We start from the raw sequence: 20,095 nt of genomic DNA, 5'->3' as shown, positions 1-20,095 counted from the left end.
TCATCTCTGATTTTAACTATTTTTATCTTCTCTATTTTTTTCTTCATTAGTATGGCTAAGGATTTGTCAATTTTATTTAACTTTTCAAAAGACCAACTTGTTGTTTCACTAATCTTGTGTATTTTTGTTTTAATTTCATGTATTATTACTCTGATCTTTATTATTCCTTTTCTCCTAATTTTGGGTTTAATATCTCTTGCTTTTCTAGTTCTTTAAGATCCATAATTAGATTAAGATTTTTTTTTTTTTTAATGGAGGCACTTATAGCTAAAACTTTCTTCTTGCTACTGCTTTTGCTGTATCATACAAGTTCTTTATGTCATTCTTCTATTATCATTTATTTTGAGAAAATGTTCATATTTCTTCTTAATTTATTCATTGACTCACTGGTCTTTCAGGAGCATATTATTTAATTTCCATGTATTTGTATAGTTTCCAACATTCCTCTTGTTTTTTTGTTACTAATTTCACTGCACTGTGGTCAGAGAAGATGCTTGCTATAATTTCAATGTTTTTTAATGTTTTAAGTTTCACTTTTGGCCTACTATATGGTCTGTCTTTGAGAATGATTTACATGTTGAGAAGAATATATATTCTGCAGCCACAGGAAGTAATGTTCTGTAAATAGGTATTAGATCAATTTATTCTATAGTACAGTTTAAGTCCAATTTTTCTCTCTTGATTTTCTCTTTGGGAGATTGTCCAATGTGGAAAGTGGGGTGTTGAAGTTTCCAGCTGTTATTTAATTAAGGTATCTTTAGCTATAATATTTGCTGTATATTCTGGGTGCCTCAGTCTTGAATACATTTATATTTACAATCATTTAATCTTGCTGAATTGACCTTTTTATTATTATATAATGACTTTCTTTGTTTTCTCTTACAATTTTTGTCTTGAAATCTATGTTTCCTGATACAAGAACAGCTACTCCTGCTTTTTGTCGTTTGTTTCCATTGGCATGGAATATCCTTTTCTATCTCTTTATTTTTCAGTCCATGTATACCATTATAAGTGAAGTGTTTCTTGTAGGCAATAGATAATTGGGTCTTTTTTTGTTGTTGTTTATTATTGTTTTGTGTTTGTTTGTTCATTTTTTCCATTCGTCCACTCTATGTCTTTTGATTGGAGAGTTTAATTCATTTACATTCAATGTTATTAATAAGTAAGGACTTATTTATGCCACTTTGTTATTTATTTTCTAATTGTTTTGAGATCTTCTCTTCCTTGTTTTCTTCCTGTCTTCTTTTAGTGAAGGTGATTTTCTCTGGTGGTATGATTTAGTTTCTTGCATTTTATTTTTTGTATATCCATTGTATGTTTACCGTGAACTTACCAGGAGGCTTTAAAATACTGTCTAATAACCAATTATATTAAAATGATGACTTAACACTGATTACATTTTAAAAACTGGTAAAAATTTTGTCCCCCCATTCTTTTGTTTTGTTTTGTTTGTTTGTTGTTGTTTTTGTTGTTTTGAGATGGAGTCTCACCCGGTTGCCCAGGCTGGAGTGCAGTGGTATGATCTTGGCTCACTGAAACCTCTACCTCCAAGGTTCAAGCAATTCTCCTGCCTCAGCCTCATAAATAGCTGGGATTACAGGCACACACCACCACACCCAACTAATTTTTGTATTTTTAGTAGAGACAGGGTTTCATCATATTGGCCAGGATGGTCTTGAACTCCTGACCTGCTGATCCGCCTGCTTCGGCCTCCCAAAGTGCCGGGATTAGAGGCATGAGCCACCGTGCCTGGCCTGCTGCTTTTTTTTTTTTTTTTTTTTTTTTTAATGTCTTATTGTACTATTCTTGAAAAGTTAGCACAGTTTTTTTAATTATTATTAGAATATCATTTAGTATTTCTATTTAAAAGTAGTTCACGTACAACAATCACAGTGTTATAACTTTTTTTTTAACCATCAAATGTTTTCTTCTAGCTCATTAACATTCTTTTCTTTCAGACTAAAAAACTCCTTTAGCATTTCTTGTAGGACAGGTCTAGTGCTAATGAAACTCCTTGGCTTTTGTTTGTCTAAGAAGGTCTTTATTAATCCTTCATGACTGACATAAATTTTTGCCAGGTATATTATTCTAACTAAAAGTTTTATTTCTTCAGCCTTTTAAATATGTCTTGCCACTCTCTCCTGGCCTGTAATGTTCCACTTAAAAGTTTACTGCCAAATATATTGGAGTTCCATGTATGCTATTTGTTTCTTTTCTTTTGTGGCTTTTAGGATCCTTCCTTTTCCTTGACCTTCAGCAGGTTGATTATCAAATTATTTGAAGGAGCCTTCTTTGTGTTAAATGTGCTTGGTGTAGAAATAAGAATGACACCTATGACCATCTAATCTTCAACAAAGCTGACAAAAACTAGCAAGGGAGAAAAGATTCCCTATGCAATAAATCATGTTGGGATAACTGGCTATCCATATGCAGCAGATTTAAACTAGACCCCCTTCCTTACACTATAAACAAAAATCAACTCAAGATGCATTAAAGACTTAAATATTAAACTCAAACTATATAATACCTGGAAGACAACCTAGGTGATACCATCCTGGACATAGGAGCAGGCTGTAAGATTGACGAAAATGATGGAGTGGCAGACAGGGTCAGGTTTAGCAAGTTTCTTTCAACCTGCCAGGCTGGCTGCCTCACCTTAGGCAGCGAAGACAGCAGCCTGGCTTACAGACTATGAGGGATATTTAGCCAGTTTGCAGGTAGCTTGGTGTTATTCTAAGAAAAACCACCTCTTGGTTCTTAAGTGCTAACATCTTACTTAGATCACCATCCTGGGTTTGAGAGCTGGGTGTGACCACATCCTGGGACCCAAGTGCCCTGTTTGCAAGGCGGGAGGCTGTTTTTGCTGTGAGCTTGGCTTAGCAGGGGAGAACGGGGAGGGTCTATAGGATTGCTTTGCTGTGACCCTAACACAGGCAAAGATTTCCTGACAACGATATCAAAAGCAATTGCAACAAGAGCAAAAAAATAACAAATGGAATCTAATTAAATTTAAGAAATTCTGCACAGCAAAGAAACTAACAACAGACAACCTACAGAATGGAAGAAAATATTTGCAAACTATGCTTCTGAAGAAGGTCTAATATTCAGCATCTATAAGGAACTTAAACAAATTTACAAGAAAAAAACAAACAACCCCAATAAAAAGTGAGCAAAGTACACAAGCCTGGGAGGTTGAGACTGTAGTAAGCCATGGAATGCCACAGCATTTAAATCTAGGAGATGGAGTCAAACTCTGTCACACACAAAAAAAGACCTCTCTCTCTCTCTCTCTTTCTCTCTCTCTGCATAATGGAGAAGACATTGGCTTTAAGCTTACATGGCTAGCCTTACCTTTAAGATTTTTTTTTTTGGCGGTCTTTTTTTTTTTTTTCTAAGCCTTTACCTAAGCCCTATTTTGTTTTAGTCAATAATGGTGTTCAGATTTAAGTTCTGTTTCTTTGGGGTGTAAATATCACCTGAGTCATGTTCTCCAAAAGTGCTAATTTAAGAGTTAACTAGCTAACAATTGTTTAGGACTTGATCGTGTAAAGGGATAAGATAAACCATTTGAAATCTGGCAGAGGAAGGATTCATGAAGCTATAAAATTTGTTTCTATCTGAGTGTCTCTGTCTACGTTTATATATGTCACTCGTATGTGATATTTCACTATCAAAATATATGAAAGATTTCTAATTAATTGTCTTAAAGAAAAGTAAGCACTTAAGTTATTTTATAAAAAAAAAAAAAAAAAAAAAAAAAAAAAAAACTCCAGTGCCTTTTAGTTCACATGACTTGGCTACATCTTTCATAAATAAGATTGGTTGAATATTGTTGGTTTAATAAAAACAATTATGTCTTCTAAGTTATAAAAAAGTACATGTATTTAATTTTATAGATTTTGCTCTTATGATACTTGCCTAACACACAGTAATATAAAAATTATGAAGAGAAAAATTAACTTGAGATGATGGCTAGCTTTGTTTAATGAACTATTCAAGCATAATTGTTAAGAATAAATTAAGTGAATGTAAATGTGATAAAAGGTCATAAGTGAACTTTTTATAGTTTCAAAATTCTTTTCAGTAATTTAAAATCTTAAAGTCATGTTATGGTAAATTAACTAATATATAGTCAAAATGTCTGAGTCATTTCTAAGTAAGTTAAAATACTGAAACATTAATTATTAAATAAAATTTTAAGTTTATATATTTTGACATAATATTTTTATGGTACAGGAAAGCTAAATATATTTAGTTAATAAAAAAATGAGAATACATCCCTAAAATTATGTAATGTTTTTACCTACTCTGGTATAAAATAGTTCAAAATTATTTACTTCCTAAGTTTTTCACTGAGAATTAGTATTACTAAGAATTAACATTAAAATTAATATATGTAATTGAGATTATAAATATAAGAAAAATAATTCTATATATTAATTGTATGAGAAGAGTAGGATTATTATAGTAGGTAGCCAGACAGACCTGGGCAAGGCAGGAGAGTGCCTCTCCCATTACCCATAGGAGTGTCAGGTGACCATCGGGTGATGATCAGTTGGTTGTTAAACTGTGTCTCTAATTGAATAATTGCTTGCAGCCAGTCCCAGGAAAAAGCAGTCTTCCAATAGATGGAAAATACCTGAGGTTGGTGATCAACAGCTTCCTGATAAGATCTCGGGATTTGGGCAAGTTGTCTTAAGCATGCACACCAAGAAGCAATATGGTAGAGTTTAAGCGGTATATGACCTTCCTCTAGGAATACTTGACTAGTAAGGGAAAAACGTCTCAAATGAGCATGAACACAACTTCAGTAAACACACTGTGTATGTCGCCCCTCCCAAGTGTTGGCAGGCCACTGTACCTGGCCAACACCTAAGGAAACATCAAAGGGGGAGAAATACAAACTGTGGAACCATGCCAATATCTAAAAACCCCAAGTCAGGGGTCAGAAGTGACACTTGGATCTCTCAAGTTGCCTGGTTGGCCTTCTTCCAGGTCTACTTTATTTTCTTTCATTCCTACCCTAAAGCTTTTTAATAAACTTTTACACCTGTTCTAAAACTTTCCTGGGTCTCTCACTCTGCCTTAACACACCTCAGATGAGTTCATTTCTCTAAGGATGAAAGAAGCAAGTTTGCCGCAGGCTCATTGGATTTGCTGCTGCTAAAATACTTTGGTGCTGAGACATGGATATATTCCCTAGTGATAAGAAGCCTCTATGCCTTGCCTATTTCAGCTGGAAGTGTACAACCTCTGTATGTGTTTTTTTTGTTTGTTTGTTTGGTTGGTTGGTTGTTTTTCTCTCTCTCTCCTTTTGCTCTCCTGCTTACCAACTCCCAGAATGATTAGTCTCTGCCACAGTGGCTTTTCTCCAGCCAGCTGATCTCTCAGCTCACCAGGATGGGTGTGTTGTGGGAGTGAGATGAACCTTGGAATCTACACTGAGAAGATCCTGAGATGCTAATGGTCCTCTTGGATGGGAGGCTCACAAGTGTTCTAGAGCTAAATCCTAAGGCCATGAAATGTCTGGGGTTTCTTCTGCTTTTTCAACTAAAATTAACTCTTTCCCCAAAGCACTTACCACCTAATCTTTTGTTTTATTTGTATGTATTCTGAAATGGACTTGCATATCCATCAGATCTACCTTGGGACCAAGTGTGCCTTTCCTGTTTTTACTTTATGTGCCACACGACTTCCTTCTTTGTCTTAAATACACACTCCCCGTTTGTTATTTGTGTGCCCATGGTTCTTGCTGTTTGCCTGGCAGCTGAGAGACAAGCTCTCTTGCAGATGTCCCCTGATACTTATTCTACTTTTACCTTATTATCTCACATGACTTCCAACCCTTTCCTTGTCTGTTGGCTCACTGCCAGGACAGACACTACTTGAAACCTGGCTCTTTCAGCTTCTTATGACTTACCATATGCTTTTTGTCCATTATGTTCCAAGACTAAGGTTTTTGGTGGGTTTTGAAGCAGTTTGTCCACCTTAAAGGTCACCCTGTGGACCTTTAAGGACCTCGCCTACTTCTGTTTTTGATTTAGCACCATTTTTGGAGAAGGTAAAATTCTTGGTTTGCCATTTGCAAATCCTTATTCTGAGCCCCAAGTCTTCCAGAGGTTCCTCATCTATGTCAGGAGAGCAAATAAACATTGCCCTCTGGAATCCAAAGGCTGCTGCTTTTGTGAGCATCTGAATGAAGGCTTTCTATGAGTATCCCTCTTGCTTCCTCCCACTGTCTCCTGTATCAAAGTGATTATCCTGTCCAACTAAACGTTTGTTCTGCATGTTACCCCAGGAGGGCAAGGAACCCCCAATACAAATATTTCTCCATTCCTCTAATCACTTTCATGCTTTCTCTATACATACCTAAACCTTCTAGGTCATATTCAAAAGGAGGAAATTCCTGCTCTTTTGTGGCACTTAGCTGAAAAACACACTTCTCATTTACTTAAATAAAATGGGTTTATGGGAATCTGAAAAAGAGATAATTATTTTGTTACTAGGATGCTCTAAACAAGAGTCACTTTAAGGTCATGGAGACAAGGATATAGGCTGGCCTAAGATCACAGGCAGAAGAAACAAAAGTATCCATAGAATAGAGATGAAGATTGATCCCAGACTATAGGTACAGAACAGATTATCATTGGAACAGAATTGAAAGCAAGATTAGGGGTACTTGGTAAGACAAGTTCATTCCAGAACCCCAAGAGTAGATAGGGGGCCCCCTATTTATTCTGCTATTTCCTCTGTTCTCAAGTGAACGACTGTGATGAGATGGGACAGAATTTAAGCATATCTGGTGACAACAGTTCATTCTGGAACCCTAAGGATGAATGGAGGATGCCCTGTTCAAGAAAGGGTAATAGGAACATAAGAGGGGATACCTCTTTTTTTCCTCCTCTGCTTTCTCTTTGCAGATGGTTAATAGCATCTCCATACCACAGGACATGCCCCTCAGATGTATCCTTAAAAACTAGAAGAAGTTTGATTCCCCCAAACCTTGAAACAAACAACTAGATTTCCTTTGTAATACTGTGTGGCCTAATGGAGAAAATTACAAAACTTAGTCTTAGAACCCAGTCAGTGTCCCTGTACAGAAAATCCTCAAATTAGCCTGCTCAGTGTTTTATGACAGAGCAGAATAAAGAGGGCAGGGCTAAGAAGAAGAAGAAACATGGATAAGCAGCAGACTCAACAACTGACTGGTTTACCAGCCATGAAGCTCACTTCAGATTGTCCTCAAATACCCTCCCAGGTAACTGCCATCAGTGTGAGAAGCCAGGCCACTGGAAGGCAAACTTCCTCAATGGGATAAATGGGAAAAAACCCGCAGGACTTGCCCCCCAGGAAACAGGACTTCCCTGAGGGCCAAAGGGGCCTGGGACAGAATCCCAACCCTTGATGGCCTTAAGCTGAAGGGGCTGTCTCCTCCAGCTGCCACCCAAATCAGACATCATTAGCAACAGAAGAAAGCCAAACTCTATGGGTAGGAAGTAAAATTATAAATTTCTCTTTTGGGTTCAAGAGCTGTCTCCTCTGTGCTAATTTTCTCTGAGCCACTGTCCTCCAGATCTTTTTGGTAGAGGGTAACTGGCACCCCATGCCTCAAAAAAAAAAGGAATCATACTCCTTTGAGGCAAAAATATACTTTCCAAAATGGGTGGCTGCTTAATATTTCTCTAACCTCTAAATTCATCTGTTATTGATACCTAAATCTTTAACCAATAACTACATCCTGGACAGTCCAACCTCAGAGGTTTACAAACAGCCCACACTTAACTTAACAAGTCCTAGCAAAAATCTATCTGAGTAATGTTTTGATTGGGGATAACTTCTACAGTATGTAAATAGTCTCTGTTTCCCCTTTACCAGACTCACACAGCAATGTGTAGTAAAATTATAACTTCCTAAAAAAAGAAAAAGGACTTTTGTCTAATTAAAAGAATATAGAAGTAAATAAGTATTTTTGGTAAGGAATATAATAAAGAAAAGAGATTTTTAAACAAAAAGGGATCTTGTATGGTAAATTCTTGTCCTAAAATAAAATGAATGGTTGTTTAAAAAGAGGAATGTTTAGGACAAGTCAGAAAGTCTAAACATGTCATAAATTATATGTGTAAGTCATAAGAAGATACATAAAATGGAATTTATGTAAGTAATTGTACTACAGTACAATTTTAAAGGGTATTAGGGGTACTGACTGCTTTAAGGTCATAAACTGCTACCATGACTTTTAATAACTGTACAACTTGCCTGCTTTAAAGTCATTAAATTCTAGGTAAGGACTGGGGACATAAGGAGCCAGCCATGTCCGTTAGCTATCCTGGAAAAAGTCAGACTTTTATTTTGTTTTGACATTTTCACTTGTCTTAAATTGCAAGGAACCTCCTATATTTGTGGCCAGTTAGCTCCCAAATGCCTCCCTGCTAACTGTATTGAAACTTATGCCACAGGCTATGTATTCCTGGATATTTTCATAGCCCTTCACAATCTCTCTCTTTCAGTACCAATCTACAGGCATTCAATTTTGCCCAGGGAAAGGAGGGCTATTTTGTTAATTCTCCTTCTCATGGGACTTGACATTATAGCTAGTGCAGGACCTGGAAATGCAGGAATCAAAAAAATCCTCCTTGCCCTGTAGTAAACTCTCAAATAAAGTAGCCAACAACATTGACACAATGGCTAAAAATTTAATGACCATGAATGAAAAAAGTGGCTCTTAGCAACCATGGCCTTCCAAAATTGTTGAGAACTAGATATGTTAATTGAAGCACATGACAGAATTTATTTAGCCCTAGATGAAAAAGGTTGCTTTTAGGTAAATCCATCAGCAGATGTACAACAACATCAAACAACTCAATGAAGCCTCTCATTTATGGGAAAAAGCCTCTTAGTGTTGGTGAATTTGGGAACCAACCTGGAAATGGTTCTCCTGGTTTCTTCCCTTTTTAGGCCTACTTGTTATTTTCCTATTTTTGCTCCTTTTTTGTGTGTGTCCATGTTTTCTAAATCTAATAATGTGATTAGTTCTTCTCATTTTTAGGCCACAAAGCTCCAGATAATCCTGAGTCTGGAACGCTGGCCCATCAATATTTAAGAGCCACCCTACTACAGAGAACCCCTAGAATGCCCATTAGTGGGACACAATTGAGGAAAAATTCTGCCCATCTCCCTTGAACCTGGACGAATACTGCTTTCACCAATCCACAGAGCCACACTGCCCTGACAGCTAGCTAAGAGCCAAGACCCATGGAACAACTGCCCTACTGTCAGCAGGAAGCGGTTACAGAAGACTGACCTCTGTCTGTTTTCCCCAAGTATTGGGTCACAGACTCTTGAAGGGGTAAATGTTAGGTAGCTAGAGAAGCATGAATCAGTCAAGAGAGTGCCCCCCTCTCCAGGAATGTTGGGTAACCATCAGGTGACGGTCAGGTGGTTGTTAAAGTGTCTCTAAAACAATAATTGGTTGTAGCTAATATCAGCTAATATCAGTCTCTCAATAGACAGAAAACTTCTGGGCCAGCCACAGTTGGTCACACCTATAATCCTAGCACTTTGTGAGGCTGAGGCAGGTGGATCACTTGAGGTCAGGAGTTCAAGACCAGCCTGTCCAACATGGAGAAACCTCATCTCTACTAAAAATACAAAAAGTTAGCTGAGCCTGGTGGCACATGCATGTATTACCAGCTACTCGGGAGGCTGAGGCAAGAGAATCACTTGAACCCAAAAGGTGGAGGTTATGGTGAGCCAAGATTGTACCATTGCACTCCAGCCTGGGCAATAAGAGTGAAACTCCAAAATAAAAAAGGAGAAAAAAGAAAGAAAGAAGGAAGGAAGGAAGGAAAGAAAGAGAATACACCTGAACCTGGTGATCAGCAGATTTCTAATAAAATTTCAGGAGGTAGGTGAGCAGGGTCAACCATGCATACAAAGAGGAGAAATGATGAAATTTAATCAATATATGTATGACCTTCCTCTAAAATACTCTACTAGTAAGGAAAAATGCCTCAAATGAACATGAACAAAACTTCAGTAAATACAGTACGTATGACCCCTCCTATGTTCTGGCAGATTACTGTGCTTGTGGACAGCCTACCTCAAGAAAACATCAAGGGAGGAAAAATGCAAACCTCTCAAGCATGCCCATGTATAACTATCCCATGACAAAGTATGGATGAGGCACTTGGATCTCTCAAGTTGCCTGCTTGTCCCTCCTCCAGGTGTACTTTGCATTCTTTCATTCATGCTCTAAGACTCGCTTTGGTCTCTTCCTCTGTCATATGCCCCTCAGCCAAATTATTTCCTCCCAGGAGGCAAGTACCAAGTTTGCTGCAAACCTGTTGGATTTGCTGCAGCTAACAGAATTTTTTTCTAGTTTTTTAAAAAAGAGATTAAAATATGTTTTTATTAGAGACAACATAAATTTATCTACTGTATAGGTTACTTAAAATATGTTTCAAAATGAAGAAAAAATTATACATGTATAACTAAATGAATCTAGGCTTAGCATGGTGATTCACACCAGTAATCCAAGCACTTTGGGAGGTGGAGGCAGGCATATTGCTGGAGCCCAGGAATTTGACACGAGCTCAGACAACACAGTGAGATGAAAGAGAAAGAAAGAAAAAAAAAAGAAAGGAAAGAGAGGAAAGAAAGGAAGAAAGGGAGAAAGAGAGAGAAAAAAAAAGAGAGAAGGGAGGGAGGAAGGGAGGGAGAGAGAGAGGGATGGCCTAAATTGATCCAATATGTTATAGAGAGAAAAAAATACAAAAGTTTTCTAAGAGGTTATAAAAGATATCTGGAAGTCTTATGTGGTCAAAGCTCATTGCGATTAGCTGCATTCATTTGTAAGGTTTTACTGAAGTTAGCTTTAGTACTGATAAAACACTAATATAAAATGAAATTCAGCTTTCTCCTTTGAACAAGAATTTCATGTACTATTAATAAGCAATAGTAAAAGATTTGGGGGTTTTTGTCAGTAAACTGACAAAAATAATGGAGGGAGAAATAGATCATGTTTGGCTTATACTATTTCATTGGATCTTTTGATTTTTGGGAAACAGTCTCTCTAAAAGAGTATAAAAGTTTTCTTTTTAAAATATTTGAAATATCACTATGGCTAAATGAACTGATCTGTGATTCTATTTTGATATTAAATATTTTACACTTTTAATAGTTTATATACTTCCCCAAATCAAATTTCAAAATCTAAAGTTAAATTTTTTCAATCCAAACTATCTGTGAAACATAACAAATGGGAACCCCTGGAAGCCTAAGACAGACACATTAGGCTTATTTGTTATGTTAAAATCATACAGAAAGCATGATCAAATAAAAAATGATGTTAACTTTTTGAGTTAATTTATATAAATGTGATATTAATATGTGCTCCAAAATGTTTGATATTTCTAAATTCTCATATGTTTTGATACATATTATCAGTCATAATTATGATTACTATGTTAAATTGTTATATGCCACACAAATAACAAAGATTTTTGTCAATTGCATTTTTAGCCATGGCTATTTTAAGTCTTTTGTCACCTCCAAACATTGATTTACTTTAACTTTTCTCAAAAAGTGGTTTGCAATTGGCCACAGTCAAAATTTCATCTTTTTGAGATAGCAATTTATTTAAAAAGACATTGACAAGTACTCTCAAATACAGGTTACTGATAACTTTGAAGATAATACCATTGGACTGTTTAAAAGGTTTTGTGATTTAATTAAATAGCTGATGCATTCATAAGAATTCATAACTCAACATCAAACAGAACAAGAATTAATTACATGGAATTGAACTAATAGAGGACTAAAATAATTTTTATGACTTTTTTTTTAAAAGAATGCTGATTCTTTTTACATTAGGTTTTCCAGAGTCAAGAAAACCTGTCTTCTTTTGAACTATAGCTCACAGAAATTGGGTAAAGCATATATTTGTGAGGAAAATTAAAACTTTTGTCTTCAACTGACATCTCCATAATTTAGGGATGATTTGTGAGTATTCTTGATTTATGGAAACATAGTTACTTGTATAATTCAGTAAGAATATGTTTTTATTTATAAAAGGACAAAATTGAAGACATGTTTTTGTTTTTGTTTTGTTTTTGTTGGGGTTTGTTTTATGAAAGCTTTGACTGGAATGATGTATTTTAAGATCTGACTACACTACATTGAGGAATTACAGTTGACCTTATGGAGCTGATAAGAATCCCTTTGGAAAGACTAGCCTGGTACCTTGTCTACGCAGTTATCTCAAAAGTTCCTATCTTGCCATGAGTAAAGAATGCCACTTTCTAACAGGCCCAGTAACTTCAGAGTATTTTGAGACAGCATAATAAGAGCATTTCACTCAATTTGTATGGGCACAGTCTCATTGTGAATCATTGTCTTTGCTTCCTGATCTAGAAAGCCTTTTAAAATTCTAATAAGTGATACCTTATGAAAAATGTTCCAGCAAAGCCAATTTTAAAGCGCCTATATGGCCATTCACTACTTCTGTTGCACCTTATGCAAATACTCATGCCAAGTTAAACACCAAAACTTGCTTTGCAAGTAAATTGGTCTTACTAAACTTTATATTTGGCAAAAAATTTGAACAGGAAAATATTTTGTTTCAGAAGGACACTGTGAGATACATGTTTTAGATTCCAGCCCTATCCATTATTTTTGAGTTTTTATTAGTTTCCCACAATTTAGATTAAATCCTGAATTATTTCCTGGCTATAACAGATCTCTAAAGAACAAGTAGGTTTTAATTTTCTTTATAATGGTGTTAGTTACCTCTTCAGTGGAATAGTGTTTTTCACTTTGGCACATAAATTCTCTTTATTATAATCCTTATATACATTATGTTTCTACTACAACTCTTTTTAAAAATTATTTCTCCTGAGAAAAATAAACTGATGGTATGTTTGAGGACTAGAGATAATTAAACAAGTAATAGAGGCTGTATACATGAGTGACTTGACTGAGGTCTCATTTGTTCCACCCATTGATGCCATCTCAATTTGGTTGTGTTGTTCTTAAAATTCATCACTGAGATGTGTCCACCCCTAAACCTTCATTGGGGCAAGACTTCCTAGGAATGTGAGATTTTTCCTTAAATACATGATTCTTTTTCTATGAGATATTTTAAGAAAAGGAGATTTATGTAAAAAGAAAAGAAAACTGTAGGACCCTTTACATTTATTATAGCAAGGGAGAATTTAAGCCCTGAAGACTGAGTTACATAGCATGTTTGCAATTCTGCTTCTTAGTATCTTAGTTAACAAAGGTTAACCTATAATGGTTAACCTTTCCTCGATTCTTTTTCTGTAAAGGACTGGGACAGACCAGAGACCAGATCTCCCCTTCATTTTAATCATTGATCTTTGTTATAGATTAACTGCCTCCTTCATTATCCTCTACACAACTCAGACCAAATAGCACCGAAGACCCTGTGAAGGTTATATCTTCAGTGTGAAATGTTAAGAATAACATTCCAAAAGAAAAAGACCACCTTGGCTGGGTGCAGGGCTTACGCCTGAAATCCCAGTGTTTTGGGAGGCTGAGGTAGATGATTGCTTGAGTACAGGAGTGTGCGACCAGCCTGGACAGCATAGGGACAAGCTGTCTCTATGATTTTTTAAAAAAGTTTGCCAGGCTTGGTAGCACACACCTGTAGTCCCGGCTACTCTGGAAGCTGAGGTGTGAGAATCACTTAACCCTGGGAAGTTGAGGCTGCAGTGAGCCAGAATCACACCACTACACTCCAGCCTGAGTGACAGGGGAAGATCCTGTCTGGGGGGGAAAAAAATAAAATTTAATTTAAAAAGGACCAATTCAATTAATCAAATTATTGTAACTAAGCATTAAGCATTAAATAGAAAGCTATTGAACATCTTTTGAACTTCACTAAATTTGTCTTTATAATTGAAGCCAAACTTCGACAGTTAAAAACACTGACTTCTATTCTTTGGAATCTTAGCTTCCTGGAGCAGCCCATCCTTACATTTTGTGCTTGAATAAACTATCTTTAAACTAGATACTGACCTTTTAGATTATTTTAGGTTGACAAGCCAAAGAAATTAAAAGAAATTTTTCAATTGCACTTTAAAGTGTATTAAAATTCTAAGCCTATATATTCATTTAATCCTCACAAAAACTCTGTAAGTAGAGTTACCAATCTTATTTCAGAGACGAGAAACTGAATCTTCAAGCATTTAATTAATTTTTCTAAGCTAATACAGTTAGCAAATAATGACAACAGGATTGATTTGGGGTCTCTTAAGGCCTAAACCACCCCTCTTTTCATTACAACAGCATTTTCCAATGTGTGTTCTCTGGAACCGTATTATGAGCAGAGTGAAATGGAGACCCTGTGCTAAATTAAGCTCTACAAATGTTGAAATAAATAAAATTTTCTATATTTTTTAACCAGAGGACTCCTCATAATTTACAACATGCTATCAAATAATTCAAATCAATTTTATTTAAGTTTGGGTTTGTTTTATGGCAGGGTGAACTCTGAAATGAAATGCCCGGCTTTCTGATTCTACACCTCAGAGTTCAGATTTTAACTATCAGTGAAAGAACACTATCACTGAGTCTGCATTGAAATGTTGACTAAGAGTCCCTACTTAGGAGAATTACAGAGAGCCTATGGTAGATAAATAAAAATGATACTTTTAATTAATATCAACTGTTAGAGAAAACTGGTAATAAACAAGTTAAAGATGTATCTGCCCCTTTGCCTTGTGTAGATGCAAATGAAATATCCAAAATATTTTCTAAAATAGTATGTGATACTAAAATAACCTAAACTTCAGATGCCATTTTGAGAGCCTAAAATGCTGGAGTGGTTTGGGGTAAGCATAGATAGATTTTCAATGTTGAACATTTGGAGTAATTCCTTCTCCAAGTTAGTTATTATACCTGATATAAGGTTTTAAAAAATGGAATTGCTCTCTTATTTCAGACTATAGTCATATTCTTGAGCTTCCAAAGTTCTCTTTTTTATTTAAGATGAAAACAGTTACTGCAGTGTATTATATTACATCTAAAAATTCAAACCATTTCTGCAGCAAATTGTATTTAACTGTCCTAATATCCTCTTTTAATATTTCACTAGAGATAAAAAATTAAATGTTTGCCAGAGTGATGCATTAATAACTCAAACCCCTTAATTATAATAATGCCCAATTTAATTAAACCCTACATTACAAACTGTCAGCCTTCATATCATGGACACCAAGTTGAATGGTTTATAGTTGAGCTATTAAAAAAAGTTATTTCATGTTTCGGAGTATGATGCAAGTTCTCCATTTATGAGAGGATAATCTTTGTTTTCAAATGCAAAAAAAAATCCTCTATACATACCCAACATTGACAATGTAGGCATAGCTTTTATTTCATTAAAAATATTTTTGCACATTTCTTTGATAATTTCTGCTACCCTAAATTAGTAACTGTTTTAAAAATGAAGCAAAAGAAAGCAGAAAGGAAGATGAATAAGGTATCTCATGTAAATTTTTTGACATAAAGAACTTAATTTAAGTTTTAAGAACTAAATGAATAGCAATCTGTGTATTCAAATACTACTTATTTTTAATGTGATATTGCTTCTCTGGAAAAGCTCTTAAACTCTACTCTTTTTTTTTCTTCCTTATCACATGATTATTATGGGTCTCAGTATTAGAATAATGGATTTCAAACTTGAACGTGAATTAGACTCACCTGGAGGGCTTGTTAAAAACAGATTTCTGGGCCCCTTTCACATAGTTTCTGATGCACTAGATTGGAAAAGGTTCATGAATTTTATTTCCTGTAAGTTTCAAGGTAATAATGATTCTCCTGTTTATTTTTTATTCATGATGAGTTTCTTTGACAACTGATAGTTTAGCTAATGAGAAGACTCAGAGTTTGCACAACCACACGATAGTCAGTGTGGGGACTGACCATTTACAGAGAAACAACCATGTGATTTAGGGTGGGGATTTGAATCAGAAGGTTTTAGCTTTTATAGACACGGAGTTTAGCTATGTGGGTAATATACCAATTGTGTCTACATAATAAAGTCTCCATAAGACTGGACCATAAAACTCAAGTGAACTGGGTTGGTAATACTCCAGGCATATGTTCACACATGAATATCAAGAGGTAATAAATCCTGAGGACAATGGAAATCTCAAATTTGGAACTCTTAAACAGGCTTCCCTACGAGTGTCTCTCTTTAGATGATAATAGCTTGTATCTTCTCCCCTTAATAAGTACATCCATCGGTATAAATATCCATGAATATAGTAGCTGTCAATGCATTCCATGTGTCTTTTTAGTAAATTATTAAACGTGTGTGGTTTTGAAAGTTGTCTTGCAGAACTCTTCTTTGTAACTTTGGACTTTTCCCTGTAACCCGAATGCTTTGCAGTTGGGGGTCATAAGTTTTGAAAGGACTTGACATTCTGGAGAATTGTGCCTTAAACCTCACAGTTTGGTTAACTCTAGGTTTGCGGGTAGGAATATGAAAGAGGGGAAGTGAGAAAAAGAAAGAAAGAGGGAGAGGACAGTGAGAGGGAGAGAAGAAAAGTGGCTACAGGATGCCAGGTAACAACATGAATGAGGGTGAAACCATTTTATTTGTGCCTCAGAGTATACTTTTAAGGGACTGTGTTACAGGGACTTCCCAGGGTTGTCTGCGGGCATTGCTTTGAGTGCAGGAATTCTGGGGTTTTTGTGCCTCTGGTAGGCTAGGTAACAGCTCTGTGTCTCTGATTTTTCTGCCTCTAGCAAGCCAGGTAGGGGCCCTTTTTTCACTTTCCCACCACTGGCAGGCCAGGTAGGGCCTTTGTCTCTGATTTTCCATCTCTGGCTCTTGGAGGTGGGAGCTCTATGACTCAGAGTTATAAAACAAGTAGCCAATCTGGTAACGGAATCAAAGATCAATCAATCCAGAGGAAGTTTGAAAGAACTCCCCTCATTGGATGAGAACATGAATGGGGAGGGAGTAACTCAAGGGTAAAAACTAACCACTCCAGCCTAGGCTGGAATCCTCTCCAGATCGCCTCCCACGAAAGCATGGGAGGTGTCCTTGCATTCTGTCTAATAAACTGTACTTTCCCACACTCTTTGCGTCCACGAGTTATATTTCAGCTATAAAACTCATGGTGCCTCTCGGGCCCTTTTCCCCATTCTTCAGCTTGGGAAGGCCAAGAGCCTAAATTCTCACCACAGTTAACCTGCTTTCCTGGTGGCCTAGTGGGTAGGACTCCTGCTTCTCACAGCCATGGCTCAGGTTCAACTCCTGGTGTGGGAACCAGAGAGTCTGGCTGCAGTTTTACTTTGGTCACACTTTCACCTTCAGTACAGATATCCCTCAATTTCTGTGGGGGATGGGCTCCAGGACCCCTGAGGACACCAAAATTTACTTACACTCAAGTTTCTTATATAAAATGATATAGTATTTTCATATAACCTACGCATATCTTCCCATCTATTTTGTCATCTTTAAGTTACCTATTATACCTAACAACATGTAAATACTATGTGAATAGTGGCTATACTACGTTGTTTAGAAAATAATGACAAGAAGAAAAAGTCTGTACAGGTTCAATAGAGGCATACCCATCTATTTTCTTTTTTAAAAATATTTTCCACCTGTGGTTAGTGGAATTGGGATGCAGAGCCCACGAGTATGTAGGAACCACTGTATTACTTTTCATCATATACCACTAATCTCTGCATCATCGTAGCTAGCGACACCACCTAAAGGACAAAAGAAAGCCTGAGTGAAGGCTTTCAGTGTTGCCGCCTTCAGAAGTCCAATCTAATCTATCTCCTAGATGTCTATGTATTTCAAAACCTACGATACCATGTCACTTAAATTTCTATGCTTTAGTCATCCTATGGTTTCTGGAATACTTAAAAGTATTGAAGGATCCAGAAACATTCTATCAAAAAACTTAGATAGCATCCATTTCATATATTAAAAGAGGAAGAATGTAATCAGTTTTTCTTTTATGTGTTTGTCACAAGAACATGCACCAGCTCCACACAAGATATAAAAAATTCCAACAGAATACTACTCCTTTGAGATTAGAGAGAGCTCTTATAAAAGGAGAAAAAGTCAGCTTCAGTTCATTATGGGTTGTGGCAGGGGGTATCAGGGGTGGGAGAAGGTCCACTTGCCTGATGAATTTAGAGAGGAAAAAACTGTGTTAATTTAAATTTCTTCTTTCCCCTCAGCAAAGTTTACGCTAATACTGTTGAGTATTTCTAGAGCAATATTAATAATATCTCAAATGAATTCACCGAGATGTGACAAATAATTGCCATTGATGGCAACTCTGTGGCACTTTAGAGTACAACTATGTGATGTGTTATATTTTCCTAAATGTTTTATATGTTCATTACTTACTTTAAATTGTGTCTTTTCTCTTCAACTATAGATTTTCAGTGGGATTGGAAATTTTATGTTCAAGTTCAAGAACATATTAGACACTTTCTATATGCAGAGCTCTCTGCCAGGCTTTGTGCTGGATAAAAAATGAAGGAAAAATGACAAAAAGTGTCTACTCAGAAGACACTAGAAAAGAACAACTATGGGTGCAATGATTTCTATTTAGTATGGTTATAAAGTAATTACAATTCTTCAATTATATTTGCATCCTCTATGCTTTTTGCATATACTTGGTCCTCAAAAATATTTATTCAATGCTTACACTTTTATAGCTTTAAAGTTTTAAAAAAATGCATTTATGAGGATCCCACTTAGGTGAACTAATTCTAAGGGGAACATAAAGGGAAGAACTCTGTGTTCCAAAAATAACTAAAAAATTACTTCTACAATAATTTAATTCCATAAAATAAAAAATACAAAAAAATGCATGCATTTCATCTCAAGGAAAAATGGATATCAATACAGATATTTTACAGGTGAACACAATGAAAAATAAATAATATTTATTACCCACATTTTCTGAAACTGTGTTTCATAGAATTACTCTGCCTTTTGCTTCCTCAAAATTTAGTCTTTTGCATTTGTATTTTATGTGTATTTAATCATTGAAATTAAATTGCAGATCACTGAGGTTTTGAAATTAGATCTGATTTTATACATAGATCATTCAAATCTTTTACTAGAATTGAAATATGCAGTAGTGAGAAAATATGGTTCGAAATGAGTATATTTTTTGTTACTTTATAATGATGCATTTTAATAACTTTTTAATGTCAAAAATATATGTCTGCACCATCTTCTAATAGAATCATCTATATATCTAGTAAAATGAGCACACGATCTACATAAGGAAAACTACAAAACTTTGAAGAAAAATATCAGAAAAACTAAGTGGAGATACTCTATATTCACATGGAGGAAGACTCAATATTGTCAAGATGTTAGTTCTTTTAAATTTGATCTGTAGAATCAATGCAATCCCAGTAAAAATACCAGTGAATTACTTCATGGATATTAATAAACTGATTCTAACATTTGTATGGAGAGGCAGAAGATCAGAATAGCCAACACAATACTTAAGGAGAAAAACAAAGTTGGAAGACTGATACTACCCAACTTTAAAACTTACTATATACCTACAGTAATCAAGACAATGTTATTGATAAAAGAATGATCAAATAGATTAATGTCATAGAATAAAAATCTTCAAAATAGACCAGCATATAGTCAACTAATCTTTGACAGAGGAGCAAATGCAATACAATAAAGAAAAGATGGTCTTTTTCAACAAACGATGTTGGAACAACTGTCATCTACATGTAACAAAAATGAATCTAGATAGAGATCTTACACTCTTAACAAAATTAACAACAACAACAAAATGAATCATAGACCTAAACATAAAACACGAACCTACAAAACTCCTGGACCATAATAAAGGAGAAAATCTTGGGTTTGGTGATGACTTTTTGGACATAACACTAAAGACTCAATATTTGAAAAAAATAAAGTGGACATAATTAAAATATAAAATTTCTGCTTCATGAAAGACACTGTCAAGAGGACAGGAAAACAAACCACAGGCTGAAAAAAAAATTTGCGAAAGACACATCTGATAAAGACTGTTATTTAAAATACACAAAGAACATCAAAAAC

At 35.6% G+C, this 20,095-nt stretch overlaps 1 long non-coding RNA gene across 1 annotated transcript in view; it reads right to left on the bottom strand.

Moving 5' to 3' along the window:
- LOC104650533 (uncharacterized) overlaps nucleotides 1-20,095 on the bottom strand; it is a 488,551-nt gene that overhangs the window by 55,045 nt on the left and 413,411 nt on the right. Inside the window, exon 3 of the long non-coding RNA XR_744133.1 lies at nucleotides 13,664-13,785. This is a non-coding gene — a long non-coding RNA (uncharacterized LOC104650533). The remainder of the gene's footprint in view (nucleotides 1-13,663; nucleotides 13,786-20,095) is intronic.

Source organism: Saimiri boliviensis, chromosome 1 (genome assembly GCF_048565385.1).
Source record: "Saimiri boliviensis isolate mSaiBol1 chromosome 1, mSaiBol1.pri, whole genome shotgun sequence".
Taxonomy (NCBI): Eukaryota; Metazoa; Chordata; class Mammalia; order Primates; family Cebidae; genus Saimiri; species Saimiri boliviensis.
This window is presented reverse-complemented; position numbering and strand designations above follow the sequence as displayed.